This window comes from Symphodus melops (genome assembly GCF_947650265.1).
Source record: "Symphodus melops genome assembly, chromosome: 2".
Taxonomy (NCBI): domain Eukaryota; kingdom Metazoa; phylum Chordata; class Actinopteri; order Labriformes; family Labridae; genus Symphodus; species Symphodus melops.
The window spans coordinates 7,583,894-7,604,183 of NC_136692.1; the positions used below are offsets into that span (position 1 = coordinate 7,583,894).

The 20,290-nt window shown below is 37.8% G+C and overlaps 1 long non-coding RNA gene across 1 annotated transcript; it reads right to left on the reverse strand.

Annotated features, from left to right (window-relative positions):
- Window positions 1-5,653: 5,653 nt before the first annotated feature.
- On the reverse strand, window positions 5,654-6,282 carry LOC306817495. Its single transcript, XR_013778036.1, has 4 exons — window positions 6,205-6,282; window positions 6,019-6,092; window positions 5,863-5,928; window positions 5,654-5,740 (listed from the first exon to the last, which is right to left on the reverse strand). It is a non-coding gene; the product is annotated as an uncharacterized lncRNA (long non-coding RNA).
- Window positions 6,283-20,290: the final 14,008 nt, after the last annotated feature.

Genomic DNA, 20,290 nt, shown 5'->3' on the forward strand with positions numbered 1-20,290 from the left:
AATCATCGCCCCATTCTTTCCCAAAACTGTAATCATCTTGTTTGCTCAAGGTGGACCTGTTTTATTTACTTTATAGCACTCGTTCAACTTTACAACCTGTTGCAATTTTTACACTGCAAACTTAACAGAGACTATGAACAGTCATAAAAGTGTTTATTTCTCAACGATGTGCAACAGGATGACAATGAATGTGAAACTTTGATAGATTAAAGCTGAAAAAGTACAGGAAATTCAGTGTGTTAAAAAAAATAATGTAAAAATGAATGTGAACGATATCCTATTGCTTGTAATTTCATTCTATTGCAGGTGAACGTTTTTAACATTTGATATTTTAATCAGGCAATAAGAGAAAATAACCTATTGTCCACAAAAAAAAACAAAAAACCCATTAAAATGCATCGTCCACTTTAGGAATACGGAGGATGACCACCCACTACTGCACATATATCCAGAGTGTGGATTTATGTCAGTGGCTCTAACACAGAAACGTCACAATAGCTGTTGGCATCCTTCTGGGGCTCCATTGAGAGTATACCAGTATGTTGACACACAAGATGCTGCTGTGGCATAAGGCAGCAGCTCTTTGGCTGACAGGTTAGTGCTGAAGAGGGTCATCCACACAGCTCAGAAAATCACAAACACATTTTCGCCTGCCCTGAATGACATCTACACCCACTACTGTCCGTGGAAGACATCCTCCATCCTCAAGGACTCATTTCACCCTGCATACCTGTTTGACCCCTGCCTTTAGGAAAGCGCTTCAGAGGCATCAAAGTCATACAAACAGGGTTAAGACCAAAGCCAACACCACACTAAACAATGCATGACAGAACAGTGCACCAAAGGAAAAATAGACACTTTGTGTACCATACTCTGAACTCCAAGTGCAATAACATGTTTTAATATGTATTATATAATTCCAGTATCCCATTTTTTAAAGTGCTACCTCATGCTGTAGTTTAAGTTGCTACTGTGTTGGACGTTTTGAATTGTGTGGATGTTTGAGTATGTGTGCCTGTGTGGAGGATTTTAATTAGTAAATGGACTTGAGCTTGAATAGCACTTTTCTAATCTTCTGACTAGAAGCGCTTTTAAACTGCAGGTCACACCTAATCCATTGACACACTGATGGCAGAGGCGACAATGAAAAGTGACCATCACAAGTAACTAATCCCACACAATCATACGCTGCCAACAAGGCAGAGGGAGCTGCTTTCGTACTTTCTGAACTTTTTTCACGTACAGGTGAATAGGCCTGTCTAGTAATTTATTATTCAATTCAATAACATAACCGAAATAATTCAATTGGAAATCACATTGTAATTATTGTTCTTGTTTCTTTTTTGTTGTTTTTTATAGTTAGTAACACCAGGTTCAATCAAACAGCACTATAAATTACCAATACAACATTTACATCCACAATAAGAGGTTTTTCGCAACTTTAGGGATGTTCTTTGGTGAGAAAAGTCTCAGAGATACTTCATCATATAACAGAGCAGTTTGCCTTCAGGGACAAAAGTGATGTGTATCATGAAAAAATCTGACATTTACCTGGAGACAAGCTGCTCATAAAAAAAGCATCTCAGTTTTATGTAGGTTTCACACATGCTACACGTTAAACTTTGCAGATGTTACGATATGTCTGACGTGATCATAAAACTGGGAATGTTGTTGTTTACAATCATGGTACGCAGCCAAGCTGTAAACTGACTGAGCTAGAATTTAAATTATTGTAAAAACACCAAAGGTTTGTCGATGTTTGTTATATCCAGTATATCTTTACTAAAACAGTGAAAATAAAAATTATGGGTTTTAAATTAATCCCATATGTAATGTTGAGGCACGATAATGTCCTTGTGGGGAACCCTAACTTATCAAAGGACACAAATCTCAACATAACACCAGACACAGCTGCTGTCAGAGAGCAGAGGAGCAATGTAGCATCAGAAAAGACATCATCCATTATCGATTGAAAATCTGAAATAAAATGTGGTTTTAAAATGCAGTGCATATATTGAAGAAATCCAAGAGATAAATAATATAGCATGTCTTAACCTGATAATTGTTATGGAGGTTTTATACATTTCTGATAATTGATGTTCCTGATGAAAAAATAAAAATAAAAACACTGACACTTACAGTAAAGGTTATACTGAGAAATTGCACATCTGTGATAGATGTTTATTTCCTGCAGAATGGTTGCGATAGAAATTCTCATCTTTGAGCCTTGGTGGGGTGCAGTTGCCTTTAGTGGATACATGGTGGCAGTGTTGTTTTCCTCATGCAGCTACGATGATCAGACTGATCACTCTGCAGAGTTTCAAAATGACAGAACATTACATAGAGGGTAAATTAAATATTTATATGAACATATGGTAATGTAAACTTACATGGCAGTAAAGTGTAGGTTTCTCCCATTTTGTATGTTAGACTGTATTTTTTAGGACAAAGTAACATCTTGTGTTAACAGTCTACTGAAGTGTTTGTAAAGTGTTTTTTTGTTTTTTTTTACTTCTGTTGCATTCTTCCCTTAAGCTCTGTTTTAATGTTTTTTTAATCTCTGTAAAGCACTGTGAATTGCCTTGTGTCTGAACAGCGCTATATAAATAAACTTGCCTAAAGCTCCTGTATGTTTACATAATTTTTGAAATTTTGTCAAAATAGTCAAAAAAATTGTGTCGCTTTTTCTGAACTAAACAAGAATTTGTTTGTTTATTATCTTACCTTGGGGCCTCAATCAAGCTCAACAGCAAACTGTCTGTTTCCTAGTTTTGTCTTCAGTGTTTTCTGTTTTATTTTTTCTAATTCCTTATCCTTGTGCTTCTCTGTTTTCCAGTCGAGTGGTTATTGCCACATTCTTGAGTTCTCTGTGTCTTCAGTGTTTCACGTTTTATTTTGGAGTTGTCCTCAGTGTTTCCTTCACTCCTCTTTGTGTTTCCCTTCAGTTTGATTTCCCTTATTGTCTTCACCTGTGTTTGATTACCCCAGATCTATGAGTGTTCCTTCCATCTCGTTGTCAGTTCATAGTCATTTTTTCCTCATGTTAGCTGTCTTCTTTCCAGGTGATAATTTTTAGTTAGGCTTTTTGAAAAGTCTTCAGTTTTTTCTTGAACGTGACACCAACACGTGCTCTTTGGGGAGGGTGTGAGGGAGTGATAAAAACAGTTGATGTGATTTTCACTTAAAGGTCCTTTGTTGAATTTGATTAAAATGCTCACATTGAAATATCAAAATTAATTACATTGACTAAAACAACGTTATATGTATTTAGTTTTGTACTCACATTAATTTAGGTATTTCCAAAAGAATTACTCCCACATTTCCTCACCAACCTCAACGTCATCTTTTCATATGGATTTGATTGAGATCTCTGTCAACGGAATCTACGTACTTTGCCTTTAAGTGAATAGACTTCTCTTGAGTATAGTACTCAAACAAAAAGTTATCCAATGTATTCTGTTGTGTTCATGGCTATTTGTACATTTAAAAAAGTGTGTCAGACCATTGCGTTTCAGCTCAACGTAGTCTTCATCAGGGTGTAAAGGTCATGGAAGTACGTCGTTAGAGTGACTTGAATCAACCGGAACATATTTAAACAATAGTGTTAAACAAAAGCACAGAATATGTGAAATTGTCCCTTGGAAGGGATTTAAATAAACAAAAAAATGTTTTGAAGGAAAATATGTATCCAATAAAAGAATGGAAGCAGTTACACAATGTGAACAATGATTGAAGAGAAGGATTTACAGGTGAGGTAACACATGCACTGTTGAAATGAGTCTCATGTGGCTCTCCAGTACTTTGAAAGGTGACAGGTCTAGGTGTATGTGACTCATTCAGTTTTAGAAAGGTTGTCTCTGACCATAATCCAGGCATCAATTTCCAAACCACCACAAGCTATTGTGAAAATCAGTTAATAACAAAAGACAGGATTGCTTGATTATTAAATCATTGAGACAGCTAAACGCCTTCTATTGTCCGTCAAGGAAATCTGGCATTACTGATGTGAAGCAGTGACAGCATCAGGCCAACTTTCAGAAATGTCACTCATTAGTTCAGAGAATTTATGATGCCAGTTTGAAAAAGAACATGTTGATAGATTAAAATATGTTACAGTTATAAAGAGAAACGTCACTCTTCTGTTAATGTTTGCAGTGTCTGAGGTGAAAGTGGTGTGTCCAATCTCTTTGCTGATATGTGCCTTTAATATGTAAGTATATTGTTCACAAACAAACAAGAAAAACATAAACATTCATTATCAAGCTAACAGCAGAACAGTTCCTTGGACATTTACAGTAACTGTTACTCATGTGAGTTAAATGTCGAATTGTAGAAAATAGAGAATTGGCACTCACCTCATCAGAGTCATGTTCAGAGGTCGACTCTGACCGAACAACACGACTATGCTCTGTTTAGAGAACAGAAGTGATAACATATTTTTGTTGCCATGGGGTCTAACAAGAATTTGCCAATGAGATTTTTGCATTGGATTTTGGATCATTGCAGGAAACAAGCACTGTGGCAAACAAGTTTCTGATGCGTAGACATGTTGTTCAACAGGATCATTTTACAAATGAACACCATTTATATGAAGTCTGATGTGTTAGTTCAGCCGAGACAAGCAAAAAGCTAACATTATGCTACATGCAAACTACACCACGGTCAGATGATTATGATGTCACAACCGTGATGCTCTATCGACCTATTCAGCAGTTTTGATGAGCTAGCAAAATCATAGATTAATAAGGTGTTTGTTAAACTACTATTTGTAAAAGCACTGAAAAACATGACTCGAGGCTGTAAGGGCAGACTACTGAGAGAGTTCCAGGACATTATGATTGTGTTTAATTTCCAGTGTTAGAGGTGAGTTTGAAAAGTTAGAATCAATTCAGCTCTCGTTAAGTTTAATTTAACTACAATATACAGTGGGGGTATTACCTTAAGTATTTTATCTCCTCTAAAAAAACGCCAACATCTCTTAAGCTTGTGTTAACCACAAACCTTATTTGAGGCCTCTAACCACATACCCATTCAAATGACCCATTGACTTTCAGAGGTTAGACACCATGGTGCTTAAATGCTAACTCACTTCCACTTTTAGAATTAATTCCGGCACCAATTAGATCACATTAGATAGCATTGACCTTTTCTTGATCTTCATTTTAACGTGTAATAATTTATGTGAAATATGAAGAGATCTCAGATAGAAAATAAGACAACGTTAAATCTATCTAACGACAGGTTTGCTTTCCTTGTGACGTTTGAAAGAATATTGCAATGACTGGCTCAGACATTATGGCAGTGGGTAAGAAACTAGGAGATATTTTTCCTTAAAGATGTCAAAGAAATGAATAAAACAAACACAGGCAGTTTTGCATATTTGATGTTTATTTGGCAGAAAGCATAGAGTTGAAGTGATTTTGGTGCATAGTTATGATTCATTTAAGTTGTTAAAAACAAGAATGTTTGTCATGACAAAGTCATAACAAAAGCAGAAATCAGTGTGACTCGAATCTGGATTTTATTTGCTGCTGATCTCTGGTTTTGATCCAGGGCTTCAAATTGTAGCAGAAGATGCTGTATTTGTAGTTGATGTTGGCTGTTATCCTAGTTGTGGAAACAATTGCTGAATCAAAGCTAGTAGTTGTTGAACTGACAGGGTGGTAGTGGCACCTGCAGCTGTGGTGGTGGTGGCGGCTGTGGTGGTGGTGGTGGTGGCGGTAGTAGCTGTGGTGGTAGTCTTCGATAAGAACAGAAACATTCATTGTCAAACTAACATTCCAACAGTTTCTGGAGAATTTACATTAAATGATGTCATTGAAGTGAGTGAAATGTTGAACTGTAGAGGAGAGAAATACTCACTTCATCCGAGTTAGAGTTAGAGCCAGAAGTAGACTCAGACCGAGCAATACGTCTCCGCTCCGTGTCCTGAATAAAATCCAAAAGGTTAAGATTTTATACAGTATCAAAGGAAAAATACATTTCACAGATATTCATATTGAGAATGAAATGACTTACAGGAAGAGCCAGAGCGAGGCTCAGGAGGCATCCCAGGACAAGTGCTAACTTCAGCATGGTTACAGTGATCACACCTGTTGAAAAAGGTAAAGAAAGAAAATGTGTTTGTTGTGTTTTTTATCTGATCAGCAAAATTTTCCCAAAGTCACCCAGAAAATAGAGGAGCAGATATGGTTAAATAATTACCTTCAAGTCTTCACAACTTCAGCAGACTGAGTCAGAGATGTTTGGAGGAGGTTGTTGTAGTGTTACTCTGAATGTGGAGCTTTCCTTATATACAGTTACAGCTGGAGAGGTTGTCCTGTCATTAGGAAATAGAATTGAGTTGCAATTATTAGGAAATGTCTACCTCCACATAAGGTTAGGAAACAGGTACTTACCTTTCACAGAGCCACACCTGGGCGAATGATTTGTAGAGATAATCTATTGATGCTCACTGGGTCTTTGTGAAATGTTAAACCTCTGTAGTACCAGCCCTTTTAATCATGCTCTCTTTGTAGTCCCTGTAATTCAATTTTAAAATCACTATATCCTATCTGTATCAAGACAAAACGCCCTCCGGTTATCCATAAGCAAGTAGGTGCTGTGATGTTGGCTAAATGTCTGAAATATGATTGTTTACATGTTTTATGTCATAATCCTAAAGACAGCATCATTCCACTATGATCTTCTGTCAGTCTGAGCCTAAGACCTCTCCTCACCTCAGTTCTTCTTACCTGCTGTATCAGAACTCATGGTGGAGATTGTCTTCCAGTGTGTTCACATGCAATTAGACAAATTGACTTCATTGTGTCAGTCCAACTATAACTGAACAATTAAAAGACATGGAAACATGTCAGTCTAACTGAAATGTACTAAGTAATTATTAAAAGTACCCTCGCTTGATCTTTTCCTGTACATTTGTCAGTTGCATTTTCTGATGAAAAACCTCCTTCATTTCAGTGGAAAATGGAAAAGACGTTTCTGCAGCGTGCTGTAACCCATTAACTCACCCAGCTGGTGGCAGGGGTAGCAGGTGGAGCATAAGTAAGTATTTTATTAAACCAATCGTTCGTAAACAATTGATCTCATTTTCTTGGTTGCAAGTTCTCAAATATATTGACAGTTTCTCATTTGAAAAGTAATATACAGCAACAACCATACCTTTGGGTATGAATTGAGACTTTTTATGAGTTTATTCTTGCATCGTTTAGATTCAGTGCACACAGTTTATGCATTGTAAAATTAACTAATTTCCGTTGTACTAATCTTTTTTTTTTTTTTTTTTTTGGAGTTACATGAGTTATTTTTTTGAAAGTTACATTTTTTGTTAGGGGAGTGAACATCTTGGTCTGACCAAAAGCCGTGGCCAAGGGCATGCAGCCCAAGATCTGTAGTGTCTTTTCCTGTAGAAATGTGCTCTGTAGATGTGCGTATCTATATTGTCATCATCAATACTTGTATTGTGTGGTCACAAGAAATCATATGTTGCCTAGTACAGTATGTCTTAATAAAACTTCACCCTTAGTGAAGACAGTGTGTACAGCACATTACAAACTGTTAGCATAATCCGCTGTGGTAAAGAAATGTAATCTGTGCCTGTGTGCACGTAATGAGCTGAGAGCCCTAAGAGCTTCAGCCTGTAGAGTCACAGGCCAAGATAACAGCAGCTCAGCCTGTAGAGTCACAGGCCAAGATAACAGCAGCTCAGCCTGTAGAGTCACAGGCCAAGATAACAGCAGCTCAGCCTGTAGAGTCACAGGCCAAGATAACAGCAGCTCAGCCTGTAGAGTCACAGGCCAAGATAACAGCAGCTCAGCCTGTAGAGTCACAGGCCAAGATAACAGCAGCTCAGCCTGTAGAGTCACAGGCCAAGATAACAGCAGCTCAGCCTGTAAAGTACCAGCTCTGTAAACATGAGCAGCAAGTGCATAAGATGACAGCTAGGCTGAAAGCACAAAAAAGACCCCGAGTAGGAAAGTGCAGACCGAGATAAGATAAGACTGTGATGAACAAAAATTTGAATCTGATGATAGACTGGATTGAGTTCAAAATGGGCATTAACAGTCACCGTAGGAAAAAAACTGAGCCAAATAGGTTCTAATAAAATAATGTCTTTGATCACCATTAACAATCATGCCAACCATTGAGATAAAGCAAAAAAGGCGTAGAAAAGTTTTTCTTCACGCCTCAATCAAAGGGTTTGAATATCAATGTTTTTGATGTTTGCGTCAGTTCCTTCAGTTGAGGGGCTCACTGCTTTTAGATTCTGTAAAAATGAAATAAAGCTTTCATGGTCACAGACTTTGCTGTCTTCTGGTTCTTTGAGGAACACTCTGCAAATGTTGAAGACTCTGATTCTACCTAGATGACAACTCAGAATTAGAGCAACAAAATGTTATTTTTATCCCAGCTTAAGCTACTTCTGGCCCAAACCTGAGTACAAGTCTCTACCAATTTGACACCACAGATCTTATGATGAAGCCATTTCATTGGAGCTGATCATGTGCTTTGATGTCATGGGGGCAGTTTAGGTTTGGTTGTTTTACCCTTGTTAGCAGTTAAGTTCCCCATTGTTTTAGGTAGGGTTTTTTTTTTTTTATTGGAGATATATAAGATTTTTTTTTTTAAATGTTTATTTGAAAAGGAATTGGGATTATTTACATAAATATGACACCTGGTTTTCTTACCACTACCAGAAGTTTGCAGAGACATCTTCATCTGAATGTTGTAGTTTGTTTTTCTGTACAAAAGAAACACACCAGGTATTTGTTAGATTGTTTGATGCTTTTTAACAGTACGTTGCTTTATGTTAAAGCACTGTACCAAAGCTTAAAAAAAATAGAAACATCAGCTCATCAATCATCCATTGCCAAAAGCTGCCATTGGCCAAAGACACATAGAACTGTCATAAATATGTTGGCATAATTTCCAGTTAATTTGTGCTGTTTAGACAGTGCGTAGGAGTTTGCTTAATCCCTTTAAGCAAACTCCTACGCACTGTACTTCACCCATTTGCATGAAGCTTTGTATCATTAGAAACATGATAGTAGTGTTGAATGGTCATGAATCCAACCCTCATTTTGACCTGAGACGAGTAAAATATGTTTTTCCATGCCTTGAAGTTTTCTTCATGTGATGCAATATGACGCTTTTTGCATCACATGAAGAAAACTTTCCAGCAAAGAAAAACACGTTTTTCTCATCTCAGGGCAAAATGAGGGCTGGATTCACGACCATTCAACACTGCTACCATGTTTCTAGTGATACACAGCTTCATGTAAATGGGTGAAGTATCCCTTTAACTGTTCAAGTAATTAGAAAACAGATTTCTTTCTAGGGTACCTTTAGACTTATGCTTTATTGTGTTGGTATCAATAGCTATCGATGAATGGAACTTAAAAGTCTAGTATTGTGAAAACGTTGATGATAAAAGCAAATACTCAAATAAATGTGTGACAGTCATGAAGGGATTTTAGTTCAAGATTTAGTTGTGCCCCTGTGCAGTTTGTAATCAATGAAATATCTGCCTTTAGTTATTACGTCAGTGGTGCTAGTTAATATATTTCCAGTCTGCTCTCCAGGTGTAAACATGTATAAAAATATATAAAATATTGCACACACAAGTACAGGGTCAATAATTTGACCTTGACTACGAAGAATTCAGCACTTTTTTTTCTTTTTGTAAACTGTATTAGGGCACCTTGGTGAGCATCTACCTTTACTTGATCTATATTTTAACATCTGATAATTTTATGGGGAATATCAAGAGATCTCAGATCGAGCATGAGACTTTAAATCTATTTAATGACAGGTTTGCTGTCCTTGTTATCTTTGAAAGAATATTAAAATGACTGGCTCAGACATATGGCAGTGTTAAGAAACTAGAAGCTGTGTTTCTTTTCCACCAAGGCTTTTTTAAAAGTGTCAAAGAAATGAATAAAACAAACAAAGTTGTAACTGTCAGTTTTGCACATTTGAAGTTTATTTGGCAGAAAGCATATAGTTGAAGTGATATTGATCCTAGTTGTGATCAATATTAGTGTTTAAAAACAACAATATGTGTCATGACAAATTCAGAAACAAAGCAAAAATCTGTGTCACTCAAATCTGGATTTTATTTGCTGTTGATCTCTGGTTTTGATCCAGGGCTTCAAATTGTAGCAGAATAGGCTGCATTTGTAGTTGATGTTGGCTGTTATCCTAGTAGTTGCTGAATCAAAGCTAGTAGTAGTTGTTGTTGAGCTGACAGGGTGGTAGTGGCACCAGCAGCTGTGGTGGTGGTGGCACCTGCAGCTGTGGTGGTGGTGGCGGCTGTGGTGGTGGTGGTGGTGGTAGCTGTGGTGGTAGTCTTCGATAAGAACAGAAACATTCATTGTCAAACTAACGTTCCAACAGTTTCTGGAGAATTTATTTAAATGTCATTAAAATGAGTGAAATTTTGAACTGTAGAGGAGAGAGATACTCACTTCATCCGAGTCAGAGTTAGAGTTAGAGCCAGAAGTAGACTCAGACCGAGCAATACGTCTCCGCTCCGTGTCCTGAATAAAATCCAAAAGGTTAAGATTGTATACAGTATCAATGAAAAAATACATTTCACAGATATTCATATTGAGAATGAAATGACTTACAGGAAGAGCCAGAGCTAGGCTCAGGAGGCATCCCAGAACAAGTGCTAACTTCAGCATGGTTACAGTGATCACACCTGTTGAATGGGAAATAAAGGATGTTTTTTATCTGATCAGCAAAGGCAAATTTCCCAAAGTCACCCAAAAAATAGAGAGGCAATATGGTTGAATAATTACCTTCAAGTCTTCACAACTTCAGCAGACTGAGTCAGAGATGTTTGGAGGAGGTTGTTGTAGTGTTGATATGAATGTGGAGCTTTCCTTATATACAGGTAGAGGAGAGGTTGTCCTCTCATTAGCAAATAGCATTGCTGGGAAAGGTAATGATTAGGAAACTTCTCATCTCCACATTCTAAGCTTAGGAAACACGTGTTTGCCTGTCACAGAGCCACACCTGGGCAAATTTTTGCTGCGCTAATGTACCGATGTCCACTTGGGTTTTGCGACATTTTAAACCTCTGTAGTCTCAGCCCATTTTAGTCATACACTCTTAATCTTTGTAATTCACATTTAAACCCCTTTCATCCCATCTGCATCAAGACAATAATGCACTCTGATAATCCATTAGGGAAGGAGGTGCTTGTGAGAAAAAGTCAGATTGTATTAAACTCTGCTGTGCAACAGTATGAAGCCACCATTAGATTTGCTCATCATGCCCTTCCTTATGGAAAGTACCTGATTGACAACAATCCCAAGCCCACTTCTGATGCATTGAAATCATGTGTAGAGAGGATAAACGTCCAGTTAAACACTGATGGTAATGGACTGGTCCTCACAGAGTCCAGACCTGAATGTAAAAGAAGCATTATAAGATTATATATGAAATTCTGCCTAAAACTGAAGAACTCAGAGAATAGCTGAAGACAACTAGTGTTATCAGAAGATTTCTTCGGAAAATGTCAAGACAACTTCTCCAAACAGTTCAAGCTGTGCTGCTAAAATACTGTGGTTTGCCTGTATGATGCGATACACTTTATTGTCTTGTTGGGGAAATTTGTCTTGGACTGAAACTCTGTAGAAGCCCCTTTAAATAATTGTTTTGCTTTTGTATTGCTTCAGTTTAGGGTTCAGATGTCTTTTATTGTTGGTTGTATTGAAGACAGGTCTATTAAAACTTAGCTAACATCACAAAATTAGTGTTGGTGTCAGACTTTTGTATAGAACTATATATTTGGATATAACATTTTAAAGACATCCTTGTTCAGCAGATTTAAAGACCTCTGCAAGGTTTGTGCCTGTCAGACAAGTAAACCTCTGCTTTTCAATTAAGCCATCCTATTCCTATCTACTGCATCACAAATCGTGATGCACAGGCTCTCAATCTCCACACATTGAATCAGTCATAGAATCTTTGTTCAACATGTCACATGTTGACTATTGGTAAAACTGAGGTTTCAGTTCTTTGACCACACACTCACTCTTCTTTCACACGCTGTGATATGGATGTGGAGCTGTCACTGTCTCAAGATAGTGACTATCAGATGTCTGGGTTTGGAAGAATAATTGGACGAAGTACCGTAAATTCCGGACTATAAGCCGCTACTTTTTTCTCACACTTCGAGCACTGCGGCTTCTACTCCGGTGCGGCTAATGCATGGATTTTTTATGGGGGACAATGAGCTTCAGCCGTAAAAACATTTGACTTCGTCACGTCGGATCTTAATATCAGTCATTTTGCGCTTCATTCACGCACCCTCATCATGGAAAACACACGGAGAAATACATATGATGCAGCTTTCAAGTTAAAGGCGATCGACCTGGCTGTCAAAGAAGCTAACAGAGCTGCTGCACGTTAAGATGACACTGACAGCGACAACAGAGACTGAGGAAGTGAGTAATGAAGTCATTCTGAGGCAGTGAATGGATGGACTTTTTCTTGTGAAATATATTACGGTCATCTTTTTCATCAGCCGTGTTACAGACACCGTCGGCTAGGCTTCGTATTGTAACGGTTCATGTTGTAAAATCAGTAGTTGATAATGTGTTCATAATTCCGATTATGTGGAGAGTCAGTGAATGCACCAGCGAGGACGTGTTGAGCAGTGTTGAGTGGCTGTATGAGAGAACGCTGGGGGAGAGAGTTGGATTGTTATGGCAAGTTATGTGTTGCTCTCGGCTGTAAACGGCGTGGTCACGGCCGACAGTGATCGGGTTATTAAAAGTTATTATTTGAACGCTCTCGTCGTCCTTTAACGTCCGTACGGACGCTACAGTATTTGCGGCTACTATATGCGGCTTATATATGTACAAATACATTTATTTACTTATTTTTAGCCGGTGCGGCTTATATCCAGGTGCGCTCAATAGTACGGAATTTACGGTATATAAAGACTCTTCAGGATCGAGTGGCCAACAAGGCTAACAGAATGATCAGCCATGGATGCTGACATATTAAAGATATTTTTCATTGTATTTTAGAATGATACATATGCCATTAGCATGTAAGTACACTGAACTTTAAATGAGTTTGACAATATCAGACTTACAGGATGAAACAGAGCAAGGCTCAGGAGACTTAACTATTGAACTGTTTGCTTGAAAAACAAGAGAAATAACATTTGTTCTGTTTCACATTTCATGAGTGTGGTGCCTGATTTATGTCAAAACTGTGGCTATACCTTTAGTTATCAACACCAATTCATAACATATGTCTCTGGAGACGCTTTACAAAAGAGAAGGTCAAATACCTTAATCTTTGTTATATTACAAAAGAAACATGGGATAGGGGGAGATGGGATGCAGGAAGTATTTCTCCTTTGTATTCCTCACGTTCCTGTTGTTCACTTTTTTTTTCTTGATGTATAACCCTAAGATGTTATATTTTTGTCTTTGTTGATGTCTAGTACATCAAAGCTGGAAGGGCGAGATTATGATATATTTGGAAAAAAAACACATTACATTTATATTCTGACATAATGCCCACATTTTAAAAAGGCAAAGTTACTGTTTTCTGTTCATGATACAGGTGTCAGCATACCTCCGTTTCAATTTACACTTGAACAGTAAAAGACATTAAACTTGTATGTGGTAGCTCAAATAATCATTTATGGCTTATTTATGTAATGAAGAAACTCAAAAATCAATGAAAAAACAGCATCACAGAAAAAAAGAATGTGCAGCTAACCGCTGCCACCAACAGTTGTACCACTTTTGCAAAGTATGTAATGTACCGTTTGCAACAGTATGCTGGTTTAAGTATCTCCAAATAATTTTGAGCTACCTGCACAATCTACACTAATCAGCTCCTAAACTGGACTGGGATTTTGTACTTTTAAAAACAGAGTGGTTAATATCATGAAACCATGTCATTGTGGGCTGCAACAGCATAAGAAACAGTGTTGAGAATAGTAAAAGACTAAGTGAATTCCATCAATCTGAATATTAATGCTACTGTTCACACTTTTAAAGCTTCATTTATTTTGTCATACAAATGTAGAACTAAAAAGATGAATAAAAAAACTTTATTTTGCAGATACCAAGACGGTTCGAGGGATTTTCTCCATATTTTTAATTAAACTTGAATGATAAGCGTTAAAAGAGACAACTAAGTATGGCAAACTGACACAAAACAAAGTGTGTGTTAACAAATCAGCATCACTCATTACTGTTTTTTATTCTCTATTGATCTCTGAATTAATTTAATATTATGATAAGTAGTAGCAGAGGCTACATTAGTAGTTGTTGGCTGTTATCTTAGGGAGTTTGCAACAATGATATAAGTTGGTCAGTAGACGGGGTGGTGTTGGCTGCGTTGGCGGTGGTAGTGGTGGTGGCTGCGGTGGTAGTGGTGGTGGTGGTGGCTGCGGTGGTGGTGGCCTGCAAGAAAATCAGAAACATTTATTGTAAAACCAACAGTGGATTTATTTCAAGAAATTAATTATAACTGCCGCTCACATGAGTGAAAAAATGTAGCTATACATATGTAGAGGATATAGAGCACTCACTTCATTAGAGTTAGAGCCAGAGTTAGAGCCAGAGTTAGAGCCAGAAGAAGAGTCAGAGCTAGACCGAGCAATACGTCTCCGCTCCTTGTCCTGCACAAAAGCCACATGTTTAAAATGTGATATTTTTTACATTGTATTTGACTAAAGTTGTCATGGCACGATCATTATAATACAATATATCAAACGACTCACAGGACCAGCCAGAGCGAGGCTCATAAGGCATCCAAGGACAAATGCTACCTTCAGCATGGTTACAGTGATCACACCTGTTAAATGGTGAGTATTTATCTGATCAGCAAAGTCATCAATTGCGAAACATTACACAAAAAACAAAAGGTTCATGTTATTACCTTCAAGTATTCACAACTTCAACAGAGTCTTCCAGATGGTTGGAGGAGAAGTTTTAGTGTGGCTCTGAATATGGAGTTTTTCTTTTAAACAGATACGGGAGAGGGCGTTATCACATTAACAAATAGCATTGTTGGGAAATGATTACGGTATATTTCATTTATCTGTTTTAAGATGATGAAAAAGCTAGGTAAGATTATAATCAGAGACACACATGGACATGTTGATGTGTACTTATTATTTCACAATTAATATCACAGAAAATCATTAGTCACTGGATTTGGTGTTTTTGTTCATTTGAGCATTTGGATTTCTTGGGTCGCACTGATTATTACTTTGGGTGTGTGTGTGGGGGGGGGGGGGGGGGGGGGCGCTTGTGTGTGTCAAAATGCATGTGTTTAATTACTTTTTAAAAAGTCACATTTGGTGTTGGGCACCCACCAGCATGAACATAAATCGGTGTCTATGTGACCGAAACAGAAACCCGAGCCCCACCTGAGCCCACGTCAAGTGATAAAGATTAAGACCAAACCAGGTCCTTTCGGGTTCGCCAAAGATCTTCAGCTCCAGGAAAGGCCCCCAGCTCCCTAGGCCTAATTTTGCTTTTAAATACCATTTCAAACAGTAGTCTGTGGTCTAAATGAAACATCTCTGCTTTGGTCAAAATACAAAATGAATCAAGCACCAGAATAGGTTTCTGACCCTGTAGAAACCTGCTCTCAGAACGCTCCGTTTTGGTGTGTGTGTCTCTTTAAATGCGATAAGATCCCTTCAGTTTTTCTAATAGACATCACTCCTCTGTTGCATGTATGTTGTAAGACTTAAGCAGATCACAAACAAAGGACTGGATGGATTTATTTTAACTTTTGTGGGTCAATAGACACTCAGGTTACCCAAATACCTGTTTAAATGTTTAAACATTGTCAACGTGTTCATTTTTACTGTGGGATTCTTTTATCGTCTGTTCACATTTGTGCAGAAAGGTACAACCTCAGACTCTTTGAGGGCCATAAAAAACCCTGTGACTGTGAGTCATCTCGGACCACATTCGGCTTTGAAGTCAGATAGAGGCGGTGTACTTTGACTAGCTTACTGCTTTAAATTCTTGGATTTAGTTGGGTTATCACAGATTTGTGGATTTATGAGTTTAATGACATCTGGGAAGGCTTCATTCATTCATTGTAAATTTTCTTTTCTCACTCTTTTAATTTGCGTTTCTATTTTGTAAGAACAATGCACCAAACAAGTATTGCTTCTATTTATTTTATCATGCATTAAGAAGCACCTTGGACCTTGACACAGTCTGGAGATAGGAAAATTTATTTTTGATACCTGATAGTACCAAACCTACCTGATGGAAAAACTATGCTCCTATCGGTAGTTAAAGTTAATTTTACGTCTTATTTCGTGTTTTTCAGGTGTTGACTAATGTTACACTAGACTTCTTTGGACAGACAGGGAAATACAACTGCTGCAGCTTAATTGTGGCTCAGTTGGTAGAGTCGTCGCCCCTCAATCGGAGGGTTGAGGGTTCGATCCCCAGCTCCTGCGAGCAACATGTCCGATGTGTCCTTGGGCAAGACACTTAACCCCAAATTGCTCCCCCTGCTGCGTCTGGGGCGTATGAATGTGGCATGAATGTATAGGTACTGGATGGGCCACATATCCAGCCCATCAGTGTGAATGGGTGTGAATGGGTAGGTTTGATGGGTAGGTGTAAAAGCGCTTTGAGTAATCGGAAGACTAGAAAAGCGCTATACAAGCTCAAGTCCATTTACCATTTAATTAAAAAATGGGAATCATTATAGTTTAGAAAGAACTTCTGGAGTAGAAATTGTTTATTCATATATTGCCGCAGGATGAAGCTCTGGTAAAATTCCTGGCTGCTACAGAAGTCCACACAGAAACAGCTGCTACATTGCTGATGACGCTCATTTAAAGACTTTTATATTCTTTAGTAGGTGTGAAGCACCTGATCTACCATCAAATGACTTCATTCTGTTTAATGAAGAGCATGCAGCCAACTTTTATTTACACTGTGTTGGTTTGATGTTCATTATGACTGGAAGTGATATTTGAGAATAATTTAGATCCACACAAACAAAGGAAAGTTCAAAGATGAACTCTTAAGGCCCTGAGACACCAAGATGGCCGACGGTAGGACAGCCAGCGAGCGGTCTGCACTCTAGTTTTGCGGTGTGTCCGGCTCCGTCACTACCCGGTGACGTGAGGTGACACCAGACGGACTTCGCTGCCACGAGTTCATTGTTGTTAGCTTGGTGTGTCAGGGCTTTTAAACTGAGCCGTGCTGATTGTAGAACATTTGGTTAAAGTTGAAGAGCTCCTGACAATGAAGGTGTTCAGTATGAATGTTTTGATTAAATTATTGAAAGTTAGCTAATTAAATAATGGTATTCTTAAAAGAAGATAATAGTACAAAATATTTTGTGCTATTGGTTTTTTAAAGGATTAAACAATGTGGTTACTCAGATAGACACAGGTGATTGGTGATGTGATTATTTCTTTGACAGACATATTTCTGCATCAACAAAGCTAAAACATTATTCTGTATATAAATGACAAAAATATAAAAACACACGGTTCGCTTTTGACAGGTTTATTCAGAAGAAAGACCTTTGATTCACATGTTTAACTTGAATGGAATGATCGTTGTTAAGGTGCAAATGACAAACTGAAATGAAACTAAACTGAATTTAAAAATAGATGCAATTTAGTACAGACTGCATTCAGTTGTTGATCATATGTTAAAGTTTGAAGGTTTAGCCAACAGGGGCCATGGTGGTGTTCATTGGAGCTGTAGTTGCTGCAGTGGTAGTAGTTGCTGCAGTTGTAGTAGTTTGCTGGAGCAATAAAAGAATGAGCTGCAACAACTGTTGTTGAGTCAGCCCAGTTGTGGCGGTGGTGGTGGCGGTGGTGGTGGTAGAAGCCTGGGTAATGAAGCCCACAGCAAAGTTACAAACATTTAGATAGTCTCATGTAGAGCAGAACAGATTCTTTAGAACTGAACAGTTACTGACTTTCAAATGTGATGAATACCTAATTGTGGAAGGTAGAAAGGGCACTCACCTCATCAGAGTCAGAGTCAGATTCTGAGCTAGATCTAGCAACACGCCTGTGTGCCAAGTCCTGGGACAAATTCAACAAGTTCCAAGTTAGATGTTTCCTGAATGTTTCCATTTCAACACAAGTTTTCTATAAATATACGAAAAACTTGTTTTTATATATATTTATATATTTTACACAATGAGGTTGTCACACTTACAGGATGAGTCAGAGCGAGGCTCAGGAGGCATCCAAGAAGAAACACTACCTTCAGCATGGCTACAGTGATTCTAACACCTGAAAAAAAAAAATAAAGACTTGCTCAAAATTCCCCCTCACCCCCACTACCACTCCGAAACGAGCAGCAAACTCACATTTTAAGGACACAGAAAACACTGAAACAAAACAATTCTGATAGTTACCTTGCAATAGTCACAGGTTCAGCAGACTGTCTGGATGATGATCGAAGAGGTTGTTGTGGTGTTGCTCTGAATGTGGAGCTTTCTTTTATACAGCTACAGCTTCTGTCGTCTCAGAAGCAAACAGCACGATTGGGAAATTATTAGGAAATCTTCCACCTCCTTTTAAGGGTGAGGCTGTAGTTATTGAGACAAAAACCCATCTTGACCAAATTATGAAGCAATTTGTGAACAGCTTCGATCGGAAACAACAAAGCATAGTGTTTTGGAAGGATATCAACTTTATTGAAGTTTGAATACAATGTTTCTAATTGTGATTATTTGCAGTCATTGTCTTTATTCATCTGTTAGTATTGGCAAATCAGAAAACAGATGACAAACATGGGAATATCTGGTTTTATGATTACACATCAAGCGACTTAGTGGCTTTAGCAGATTGCAGGCAACACCCAATTAAGCTTGCATTTACATCCGTTTGCCCGGTCTAGTTTTGCCTTTAATACCATGTACTGTATGTCTAGTCCCTTTCCTGAAAAGGTCTTAAGCGGTTTCACAATGCTGTATTAAAGTATAAGTTATTGTTGCATCATTGCTGTTGTTAAGAAAAGGGATTAGAGCAAACAATGTGTGAAGTAATTGCTGTTTCACAAATTATTAAGCTTGACCGATTCTTGTCATTTTGTGAAATCAGTGGTGTGTCTCAATATCAGATAGTTGTTATAAGTATCGATCAGGCACACACTACAAACACAGCTCAGCAGCTGAGTGAAGGTGCGTAGATGTTTTACAGTACATGACTCCCTATTTGAAATGGTTTAAACCAAATATTTATTGGGGTTCATTTTAAAGTTTCATCAATCGTGATAATGACATTTTCCCCTCCAGAATCGTCAGAAACAATGCAGCTCTTGTGTTTAGCCACTTTACTTTTGTCAGCAGTCACTGCTCAGGTAAGGATATTTTCTTCCTATGGTAAAATGTTTGTTAAAAAATAAAAACAAAACAACGACTCATGATCGATCGAATTTTTGAAAACTATATTTTTGCTGTTTTTGATTGTTCAGCCAGATTTCTTTGCTCCTGAGCAGGATGAAGGGTTTCCTCCTACAGATGAATTTGAGGTATGAAGGAATAGACACACAAGTCTGATGCTGTATTTGTCCTCTTTTGGTTCAGTTTTCTTTCTCCAAAGTTGTCCTTGAATTTCCTTTTACATGAGCAGGTGGTGACTGGAGTCCCTGAAGACGGCAAATGGACAAGTGGAGACTTGCCTGAATCCGCTGCAGTAAGGGTACATAGAATTACTACTACAGTTAGTTATTGATTATCATAACATGATATTTACTGATAATGATTGAGTCTTATCATCTGACACTGAGTGTTTTTGGTAGTTACATTCTTTTTTAATGAGGGGCAAAGGGCAGTTACAATCAGTTCGTATTTACTAGTTAGCAAATTTGCTATTTGCCTTTTAGTAAGCTAGTCTTGTTAGTGCAGAAATGTATGCTTAAAATAAAAACATGCCTTTTCTTTAAGTTCTCTTAACTGTTCCATTAATTTCAACAATTTTGATGAATAGAAAATGATAAATTGCAACTATTTAAATATCTTGTTGTCAGTGAGTTATCTGACAATAAGTAGAGAGATTACCTGTGTCATTTCAACATGTTCACACAATACTACTCCCTCTAAAACATTCGCATTTACAAATATATAATGTACTTGCAAATAACTTACACAAAAGGGTGTTAAGAAGCTAGAACACCTTTTTCCACTGCTCCCACTTCCTATTTAGTGTTTTGAAAATGTCACACATAATACACATACATATAATACTAACCACGTTTCAAGAAATGAGACAATCCTTAATGTCTTAGCTCACCGAACATTT